The 10,787-nt window shown below is 41.2% G+C and overlaps 2 long non-coding RNA genes across 2 annotated transcripts; both read right to left on the minus strand.

Annotated features, from left to right (window-relative positions):
- Positions 1 to 87: 87 nt before the first annotated feature.
- On the minus strand, positions 88 to 10,782 carry LOC127387130 (uncharacterized). The gene is made up of 2 exons (XR_007890057.1): positions 10,670 to 10,782; positions 88 to 506 (listed from the first exon to the last, which is right to left on the minus strand). It is a non-coding gene; the product is annotated as an uncharacterized LOC127387130 (long non-coding RNA).
- On the minus strand, positions 9,914 to 10,544 carry LOC127387132 (uncharacterized). Its single transcript, XR_007890058.1, has 2 exons — positions 10,230 to 10,544; positions 9,914 to 10,138 (listed from the first exon to the last, which is right to left on the minus strand). It is a non-coding gene; the product is annotated as an uncharacterized LOC127387132 (long non-coding RNA).
- Positions 10,783 to 10,787: the final 5 nt, after the last annotated feature.

A 10,787-nucleotide genomic window follows, 5' to 3' on the forward strand; every position in this document is an offset into this window, starting at 1 on the left:
ATTGAGCTGCTCTCGAAAGCGGGAGGAAGTGGAAGAAGTGAGAAAGCGATCATTGCCCACGGTTAAAAAAAATAACATTCAAGAAGGTGATGTCGCAAAGAGGCGGTTTAATGTGACAGGGGGTGCGCGGTCTTGGGGGCACCGGAGGGCTCGGCTGGGTCCGGGCGCCGGGAGAAGGCGTGTGCGAGCGGCCCCGGGGAGGCTGAGCGGGCAGCGGGACGGGATGGACACCGCCAGCCCCGGCGGGGGGAGCTGGGCCGGTCCTGGTGCTGGTCCTGGTCCTGGCGAGGGCAGCACGGCGGGACACTCCGGGATGCTCCCGGGCGGTTACGTTCGGAGCCGCTGCCAGCCCCGCCGCGCTCCCGGGACGCTGTGCACGGCCCGCAGAGCGGCACCGGCACCGCGGCGGGTACAGCCAAGGTTCACCCCCCTTTCGGCCAGGGAGACTAAAGTAGGCACTACTGTATGGGAAGACCCTTCCAGGGCTCTTCAGTTCCAGTGAAAACCTGGTGATAATACAAAAAAAAAGTTCACAAATATACACAGTGTTCAAATAAATCCATCCTAGCTTCATTTGACTTTCCTCCTCCGCCTCCTCTCTCTCCAGCAGTGCAGCTCCTTCTCCACACGGCTGCAGGGGCCGATTCTGTTGGGTAAACACATGAAACGCCTGCAAGAAATTTTTGATTCCTACCTAGAATTCGGCAAGTAACTAGGACAAACGGGCAGTGACTGCCTCCTCATAGTCACACCAACAACTAGATCTACTCAAGTAATTTTCCTGCCATACTTTCAGTCCTAGGGACTCCACTGCAGGAATCTATTAAAAGTCTATTGACAATGTAATTATACTTCTTACACCTGCTCTGCTATAGTAATGTTTATTGTCTGGTCATGAGTTTCGTGGAAAGATCTAACTTCAAAAAAACACTTCACCTTCATAAAGCATCAAAATCCCTCACAGCTGTACACAAAACCGCTTCGTTTAAACAAGCCAGACACTACATTTTGCAAAAATAACAATTTGCAAATTGCATTCAGTACATATTCAGCTATTATTATTAGTTTCAACTGAAAACAGCCATTAAAATATGAGATACTTTATGTGCTTATTTTGAAACACAAGCATTGCAGTTGACCTGAAAGTGAAACTAATCACAAAAGTGACGCTCACATTTCCATCCAAATGCACAGAAATACTAATGCAAATGTGTGTTGTAAAAAATAAAAAATGCACTTTTAGTTCACTAGCTTGCAGTCATCTTGGTAGTGTAGCAGAGAATGTTATTTGTTTTGTATTTGTTCTAGGCTGATAGTTTCTAGTGATGCACGTTGATAGTAATCTAACCTCAGAGAAGCTGATTTTGTCGTTACCAAGATGACAATAGTGTGGCTTTGTCTGCAGCTGTTGCTCCGGAGTGGTTGGTGAGGCTTGGCAAACAGCAGATCAGCAATCTTCCCAGGAGACCAATTCCCTTTTGTCTCATGACCTGCCACCTCCTTAGCTGACTGTATCTCAATTGCCATCATCAAGACAAATCTTCTGCTCTATTAGGGTTTCCCTGAGGAATGATTTAATCTGTTTTACTTTACTGGAACTATTTCCCTCTTCTGTAAGAAAAATAAAAGTACATCTTATTCTATAATATTTCTCTCTACTAACTCAAAAATTAAAAGTCTGTCTCCAGCATCTGCTGCATTTTCTTGTTGTCAATAGGTTAGGAAGACAAATTCATGTTCAATCAAATCATAAACCAAATAAATACTTGTATTAAATTGTAAAAGCAAGAACTATTAGTGATAAAAGTACTGAAGTAAGTCAGAACACTGAAGTTCATGGTCATAAGGTTCATAATTGCTCGAGCAAAAGACTGCAACCCAACTTTCTAGGTTTAGTTCTTATTTACTGCTGAGGAAACACAAGGAGAGTACTCTGCTCATCAATCACACCCCACGGATTTCCAAGCAATGGTATCTGAGCAAAGGGAATACATTTTGTTAACTGCCTACTCAACAACAACACTGTTTTTAGCTGGGCAGCTCCTGAGAGCATACCTAGCAGATCAAGTTCTTTTTTGGGTTTACCTTAGTGCAATTATTTTAGGGTTAATTTCTTCCAGTCTTTTTGAAGCAACATTATCCAGAAAATGTTCTTCAAGCTCTAACACCCTTTCTAATTGTTTGTCACAGCAATTTAGAAGACACTGAAAAAAAACCCAGCTTGACAATCTATCCAGGGCAAATTGAGTTTCATTTCACACATCATGCCAGCCCCTGATCTTTTTTAACTTGATATTTAAATGTTACAAAACCAGCTTTGAATTTCAAAAGAAGTAACAGTTTAAAATGTTATGCTCAGTGTGACTAACGAGTGTCCTGAGCATCTAGTTCAATCCCTTCACTTGTACAATTTTGGGAAATCTCATGTAGTAAAAAGGGGAAGCAATAAAGCAGAATTCTGCACATTTTAGAGGGTAATATTTGTAGTCAAAATGTCACTTAAAATATTTACTATTGCACATTCTTTTGAATGTCAGAGAGAAGATATTGTACTTGTTTTGTAACCCTCCAGTAGTGCCTGGAGTTGCAGGAGCACAACAACATCTTGACTGGCAATCATGCCAGCAGCAGTTATATGAAGCTGAGCCAGTTCTTTGAACAAAGCACCCTATGACAACTTGTCTTGTGATCACCAAGTGCGTTTCTGACCATCTGCTTCTCAAAATCCCATATTTTGATATGAAAAGTTACAGCTTAATAGTTAGCAGAAGCAGCAGATCACAACCCTTTAACCTCTAAAATGCCATACTACCATTTATTCTCCTAAAGAGAATAAAAACCATGTAAGCTTCATAGTTCTCCATCTAATTTAATTGCAGTCCCTGGCACATCCTGATTATTATCACATTCGCTCTTTATAGTATTTGCTAAAGCTTATTTTTTTCCTTCTGAGAAATTATAAACCACATGTTACCTAGGCTCCAGGCCATTGATTTCTGGTGCAGTAGTGTGGCTTGCAGTTAACCAAACAGGCTCTGGCTGCAGGGGCGGGTATTTTAGAACAACAGTTCCCTCTGCTGGATCCGTGGGCAGTCACAGCTCTGCCTGTACCGGAGGGAACTGCCCAGATCTTCGTCTAGCTCAGACAAGACCCCTTCTCTTTCCTGACAGCTTTGGACAGTAAGAAACTAACAAAGGTCTTCATTTATCAAATTAATTTGATAATCATACAAGTTTAATCCAGTATCAACTGGACTGGAATATCAGTTTAATTTCTGCTCAGGACGGGTTATCACCAAGCTGTAAATACAGCTAAAATGGAGAAGTCTTAGGGTCTGCCATTTCATAATAATTTAAAAATCCCTGAAGCATTAGCTCTTGAGCTGCATTACAGTATTTCAGAGTAGGCGATGCATCTTTGGCTGGATGTACTAGTGAAAAAGCATCACAGGGTATCCCAAGAACAACACCATAGATAGACCATCCTGTAAATCACAGGACATTTGAGAAGACTGCATGTTCTTTTTCTGTCTCTGTTCTGTGCTGCTATCTATTTTCTGTGTCTATCTGTGAGGAACTGAGTGCAGAAAAAGTGACAGTAGCATGTTAATACCATTTTTTTTTTGACCCATTACAGTGCAGGCAGCCTGAAAATCCCAGAAAGGTGCAGTATATAGGGTTGCTACCATGAACCTCACTTTGCAGCAATAGAACTGCTGTCTGCAAAGGCCTCCTCTACACAGCCTATGCTTTTTTAAACTGACAACTCTTTGGTGTCAACTGGAGGCTCATGCCAGATAAAATAAAGTTAATATTTAAAAACACCTTTACTCAGACGAACAGGCATTTCTTTGTAGAAGGTGTATACAGGGCACCATAGGAAAAAAAAAAAATCAGAGAAACACTGGCCACACTTTCTGTGACTCTAATGGAAACCAAGAACAGTGCTGCAGTGAATTTTAATGGAGTGCTACACTTCCTATCTGGCCATCTGTTCCAAGCTGCTAGCAATAACCAGAATATGACATTTTACAGGGGGCTTTGATGGAAACTATCATAAGCTATCATATTCAGACATAAGTGTCTTGTGTTCAGGTCATACAGTTGTTGGAATACTGTCCACAGCTGAGGGAGAGGGAGTGTTAGGAGGAAGGAGAGAACTGCAGAGATAAATTAGTAAGATTGTGCTTAGTTCTTGCTCTCCACAAGGACAGGAACAGGAACTGGTCCCAATGCAGTACCACGTGTGCTCCTAACTCACTTGTACAAACACAACTGAAAAACATAATTAAGCATTTTGCTGAACAAAGATTCTGTTCACACACTCTGCTCAATGAAGGCTCTTGGTGGACTGCAAAACACAGGAAGATGACGAATAAGCTAAAGATGTGGGAAAGGGAGTAGAAATAATTATATGATCCTAAAACAATATTCCCAGTCAGAGAAATTTACTTTGAAAAGGGAGACAGAGATGTTCCACAGAAAAACTGTCAAAAGATTGGATCAAAGTGATACTCAATGTTAAAAGTTAGAACATGTAACAATGCTGAAAGTCATATTGAGGTTAACCAGAATAAATGTTCATTAGAAGACAGGAAACAGGTTATTACACAGTAAGTGGTTCCTTACTTACGTTCAGAACAAAGCCTGTGCTAGACACACTGAAGATCTAGTTACAAAAGATCATGTAAGAAATACTTCTAATGAAAAAAAAATGTTTTCAAAGAGTTTGGAGAGGAAATAAAAGGCTTGGATAAATAAACCAGAACATCAGGATCAAGGAGACATCCTTAGTAACAGCAATAGGGAAAAGAAATAAAGAAAATATACAGCGAAGGTGGCATAAGCAATGCTTTTTTAAGCAGGATGTTTTCCAGTCATCACCTAGTTCTTAAATGCTGAAGAATAAGGATTACTCTCTGCTTCTTTTAGATGGTATTGCATTCTTGTCTCCTGGTGATACTTGCATCTCATCGACTAATTGTGAAGTCTTTGTCTGAGACTTTCCAATGAAACTTCTAAGGTGGACTCCAAGCAGACAGAGCAAGTGAAGTACTTGTCTCTGAAAAGCTTTCAACACAAGTGATTGTTGGCTCTGGTAGCCCTACAGGCATTAACAGATCACACATGACACTGAATAATGCATTACTAATAACTGATGTGTGTCTGCTAGAATGCTACTAACAACAACAAAAAAATAATTAGTGCTTTGGGATTCCAATAACATCCACTCCTGTTGTTTTCAAATGCTTTGATTTCTCTGTACAGTTCTAGTATTGTGACTATCAGTCATAAAAATGCTATTAATCTAGCACTTGAAACTCCGCATCACATAATTTTCTGCAGAAAACACAGGAAATACACTTCAGTGCTTTCTCAGGCATATCCTGGTTTCTCATTAGTGTCCTACGTCTGTCTTTCATTTATGCTATCTTATTTTTTACATTTCAATCACCTTGCACAGAGGTGAAATAATTTTACCTAGTAAATATTTCATTAATGCCAGCTTCTGTTTGCTCAGCGCTCTTGTGAAGTCTTGCATTTCTAGTCAATTCAGCACTTGTCTGGAGACAACTTTATGCTTGCTGTGGAGGTTAATATACCAGAAATCAGAAGTCCTGCAGCAGAAAACTACTTATCGTGTTGCTTTACATAATGGCTGCTGCCTTACTTGTTAGGCTGCAGACATGCAGCCCTGATTTCAACTGAGGCAGCTCAAGAGGGTCACCCTCTTGATAACCTCCTGTTGCTGACTATAGTCCCCAGCTAATTTTTCACCAGAAGTTGCTGCTCCCTTAGAACTGCACTCTAGTTTATGTGTGATGCTGCTTCCCACTTTGGTGCTACCAAAATTAACCTGACCAGTTTAAGTCACAGGGTTTCTTTAATCTGCATAATTTTGAAATCCCTATTTGGGATCAACCACTATAAGCTGTTTCCACTTAACTTGCCCTGGCAATAAAGCAGGATCTGCTTTGTACTTTGCAGACCCAGATCCTCAGGGAAACTGCTTAAACAAAGGAAATTTATTTGTCTTTCAGCACACTTTCATTCTGGACCTTTTTTTTTTTTCCTATTCTCTTCAGTCTTTTTTCCTAATGTGTAGTTTGAGGTTGGCCAGTGATTTTTATCTGAAAAATTTATTTCCAATATCCCTCCAGAAGATGAAAACATCAATTCTGTACTATCCATACTCCTGCCAGCAAAATGTCACAGAATCACTTTCTGGTAGCTTGAGGAATCCATAATAAAACATGCAGATGCTACATCTCAAGCAGAAATTTGCCTTCTGTTTTCAAGAGAACATGGGAAAAAGAAGACAAACAGCCCTGTTATACCAAAGTATTTCTACAGAAATTTAAATACAAACACAGCACCTATGGAATCGCTTTCATGGTCATACCCATTTTCATTATTAATAGCTTGATTCCACAGGGGGAAAAAAAAATAAGAAAATTTTGTCCACAAACCTTCACAACATAAAAATTTATAATTTTATAAAGAAGTCAAAGATACAGAGACACAATATAAAATCAGCTGTGGCAGTATGAACAATATAAAAAAAAATGAATATTACTTTCTTTATGGATACTGCTAAGAAATACTAGAGTTATCCACCACTTGCTTCACTCTGCAGTTGCATTCAATTTTCTTTGAGATGTACAAAATGTATGAGGTCATTTAAAATTGGAGTGCTTTCAGCACCTGCTAAGATTAGATCTTTAGAGGCAATAAAGCCAGTATAATCTGAACTCCAGGACCAAACTAATTGGCTATGATGCTTTCTTAAAAACAGTGCCAAGCATATACAGTATCTGCTATCTGATAAGTAAATCATTACAGTGCTGCAGCCTACCAGGCAAAGAAAAGTCATTATTTTTAAATGAGAATAAAAGTAAATAATAAATGTGTCCAGCACAGCCTGATAGGAGGAGTTCCTTGGCACATATCTGGGATATTTGATCATGAAAAAATGTAGCTAGACACGAGTCATACAGCTCACTCCAAATGACTGAAAAGTCTTATGCACTTGTTTAATACTGCATACTGTGAGTAATAGAGGAAATTCTCACTGAAGTACTTCCTGCTTCCAAGACTCCCCTGATGCAATCTAGTGTTAGTCACAGAGTGTGGGAGCAATCAGATAGCTACATCCTCTTCCCAAATCCAGATGTTGGCTGGACTCAGCCTTTTGGAATACAGTCTGGCCTGCAGGATTATTTGGGCTGTATTTCTGCATCAGTATTATATATTGTATTTGAGACAGCACACTAATTTCTCAGAACAGCTCTTTAGTAAGTATTCAAAAAAGACAAGATTCATGCTGTTTTTCTTAAACAGGGCTTACAGCCACATCAGGCTGTGACGTGGCAGCAACGGGCTGGGGGTAAAGGTGGTACCTCCCACCCCCGAGAGCATCCTGCCTAACCTGTTGCACAGGCACGGGTACATGACTGGACACTGAACTGCTGCAAACTTCAGTGTGTCCTCCTGTGCTTTTGCTTGAAAAGCAGGACTGTTAGCACAGCATAGTTGTGGAGTTCTGAGGAAGAAGAGAAGATACTAAGAAGAGGAATTGTGAGCAAAGGGATCATCTAATCTGCTGACCTTTTGTGATAAGGCTTTCATCCATTTCTTGTTGGTAAACAAGACTGTGTCAAAGACTTACATGTCCCAGCAGTAATTTAATAGTTTTTCCTCTTGACAAAAAAATCCCTTGGGGTCCTAAACTAATATAAAAAGGAAATTACAACACATGTGTGCCTTTTTGAACTCCATGTGTAAGGTTTTATTTTTACGACTTGCATAATAACACTTTGGAAAGTTCTGGCCATATTCTTAGGAAAAGCTGATCTAACTTTCATGTTTTTCATCGCTACTTTGGTTTGACCAAGATACAGGTTCATTAAAATCTTATCTGCTGCAGCTAGGGTAGAAAACTCTAATGGACAAAACAGAGCTGGAGTCAGCTGATTTTCTATGGACTGTTAATAGTGTGATTTGTGCACCCAAGTTCTGCCAAATAATTTTCTCCTCCTCAGTTGAACTGCCTCTCACTAATCTGTTTTGAAGTGTAAAAATTCCTGAGAACCACTCCTACTCCACTGGGTTATGTGAAAAGAAATAGCCTAAAAATGCATTGATTCTTACTTCTAATTAGTAAGAAAGTGATAAGCAGTTAGACTGCAAGACTCCTATTAAAAAATCAGGATGTATTACTGTGAACTTACAAAACAAGAGACATGCTTCTAAATTGACAGGTAGTGTGAGGTAGTTGGAGTGCTTAAAAAGAGCCAGAAAAATGTAATGTAGGTGCTGGGAAAATTACTTATTTTAAATATGGAAATAAATATTAAAAGTATGAAAGACAGATTTGTAAAAAGCAAATACCTTACCATACCTAAATGAATTACTGTATCTGAGTCCTGGGATTCATGACCAATATAATTTTAGGGAAACTGTTGAATGCTGAATTCAAAAGACTTAATGTATTTAATCATCAGGTTTAGATATCAGTGTTCCTGTTTTCTCTACTGTGCCAGAACCTGGAAAATCCTTTTCAGTTAGCAGTCTTTCAAACAGAAGTCTTGGCCCTTCACATTACTGAAAGTGTGGCAAGGCTGAACTGCTCAATCTGTTTCTCTAACACTGTTGAGACAGGCCTCCTTCAAGTCCTTCTGACTGATACATAAAATGAGCCTTTCCTGCTTAAAGCACAAAATGCCATTAAGTTAAAGAAATAAAATTGTCAATTTTGGGGCAGAACTCGAAAAAAATGCTGAGCATAGGTAACATTACTACATCAGACCTTGATTGTTGCATAAGTTGGACATCTTTTATGTTTTTCATATTAATTCAGCTGAAATTTAGACCAAAACTGTTGCACCAGATGCTATAGAATTGTAACTAAAAGAACAGACAATATTGCCTTTTCCATGTTAGATGAAGTGCAAGGAATCCTATTAACTCATGTACTCATAGGATTCTGTTTTACCAGCAGGAGTCACATAATCAGGTGTCTTGCAACAGATTAAATGTCAGAGCCAGTTGGGGCAGACAAGACATTAACTTTGCCTTTATTCTTCACTATAGTCCTCAGCTGCTCTGGTAAACACTGAGCACCATTTATTTAACAGCATGGACTCAAACAGTGTTTGCTTCTTCAGCTGAGGCTGAATCAGCAGTATCTCAACATCCCTTCAGCAGTGGTGTGCAGAAGCCTGGAAAATACAACATTGCGTCCATTTCCCCATGATGTCTGCCTTGCACACGACGTTCTGTGACAAATATGGGCATCAACGTGTCAAACGGTCAGCGGACAGCTGAAGTGTTGGGGTTGGTTTGTTGTGGGGTTTTTGGTTTTGTTTTTGGGGTGTTTTTTTTTTGTTTGTTTTGTTTGTTTGTTTGGTTTTGGTTTTGTTGGTTTTTTCCCCTGTTGGAACTGCCTCGCGGCGCGGCAAGGTTTGGGATCTGCTGCCCTCCGGTGGATGCGCGGGGAGCTGCCTCCGCCGGCAGGAGCACCGCGTGTGGGACCGGAACCCTCATCCCGCGGGGCGGCAGGAAGCGGAATAACGCGCTGAGTTCTTCGCGCGTCTTATCTAGGATTAAAAATAATACCTGGGACTAATTTATTAATTTTGTTAGTTTGTTCTGGCTTTGTCAGAGTACTTTTACATCCAAGTAGATGTGTTCTAGTTTGTTCTACAAAACTGCTTCTCAAAATTAGCTCTTGCTCTGATTTTATATGAATTATTATATATATTACAGGATACACAGAGTAACGATATCCAACTAGTAGATGTATGTATCACATCTGATAATATCTGCATTCTGCCTGCTAATCTTACTCTTTCTCATTATTGTTGATACACTAGACCCCTTTCTAGCATAAAAAACCAAAGAAAAAAACAAAGACTTGATAAAATTTATTTGCATTACTGGGCATTTTAGAGCAATAAATGCATTTGACACATAACGTCATGCCAGGCCCCTGTAAAAATGTGATTTGTGAGGTTCTTCCAGCTCTGCAGGGGTCTGAGATACAGCACGTTAAGATCACCCGGTTACTTGGTGTACAAAATCCATTGGCGTTGCACAACCTTCCTCCTTCTTACAGCCCCGGTCAGGGATGTCGATACTAAGGCAAACCAGTATTGTCAAGACTGTCAAGATTGTCAGTACTGTCAAGTAGCAAAAACTGGTTGCAAAGGCATTTCAAATATATATACCTTCTTCTAAGTGAATAATCAAATGATGACGAGGTGCCGAGTAACAGGAACTTTTTCATTTACGAATGGACTAAGTCTGTCCCGGTTTTGAAAGGGAACCTTAGAAACGCAAATTATGTGACTTTGTGGGATACTTTTAAGAAACCTGTAAAGACCCCCCCATTCGTTCCCTGGTAAGGGGCTGTCGTAGGTACGAGATGACTGTTTGACGCTTCATTCCTTCCCAAGGACAGCCCGAGGAAGGGAGCGGCCCAGCCCTGCGCGCCGCGGCCCCGCAGGGCGCTGCCTCCCGCCGCCTCTTCCAGGCCGTGCCCTCCGGAGCCACCGGCCCGCGCCCTGCTCCCGCACCTCCGGGGCACCTGCCAGGAAGCTCCCCCAGGAAACCCGCCCTGGCCAGCCCGCTCCCGCCCTCCCGCTCCGGACGCGGGGCAGGACTTCACCTGTCTCGGGCCACGCAGCCTCACACTCCCTTCGGCCGCTCGGGGCCCAGCCTGGGCGGGCGCTGAGGGGAGCGCCCTCCCCGCCCCCGGGACGGCCATTTTCCCCAGGGCTCTCCCG

This window comes from Apus apus, chromosome 7, assembly GCF_020740795.1.
Source record: "Apus apus isolate bApuApu2 chromosome 7, bApuApu2.pri.cur, whole genome shotgun sequence".
NCBI lineage: Eukaryota > Metazoa > Chordata > Aves > Apodiformes > Apodidae > Apus > Apus apus.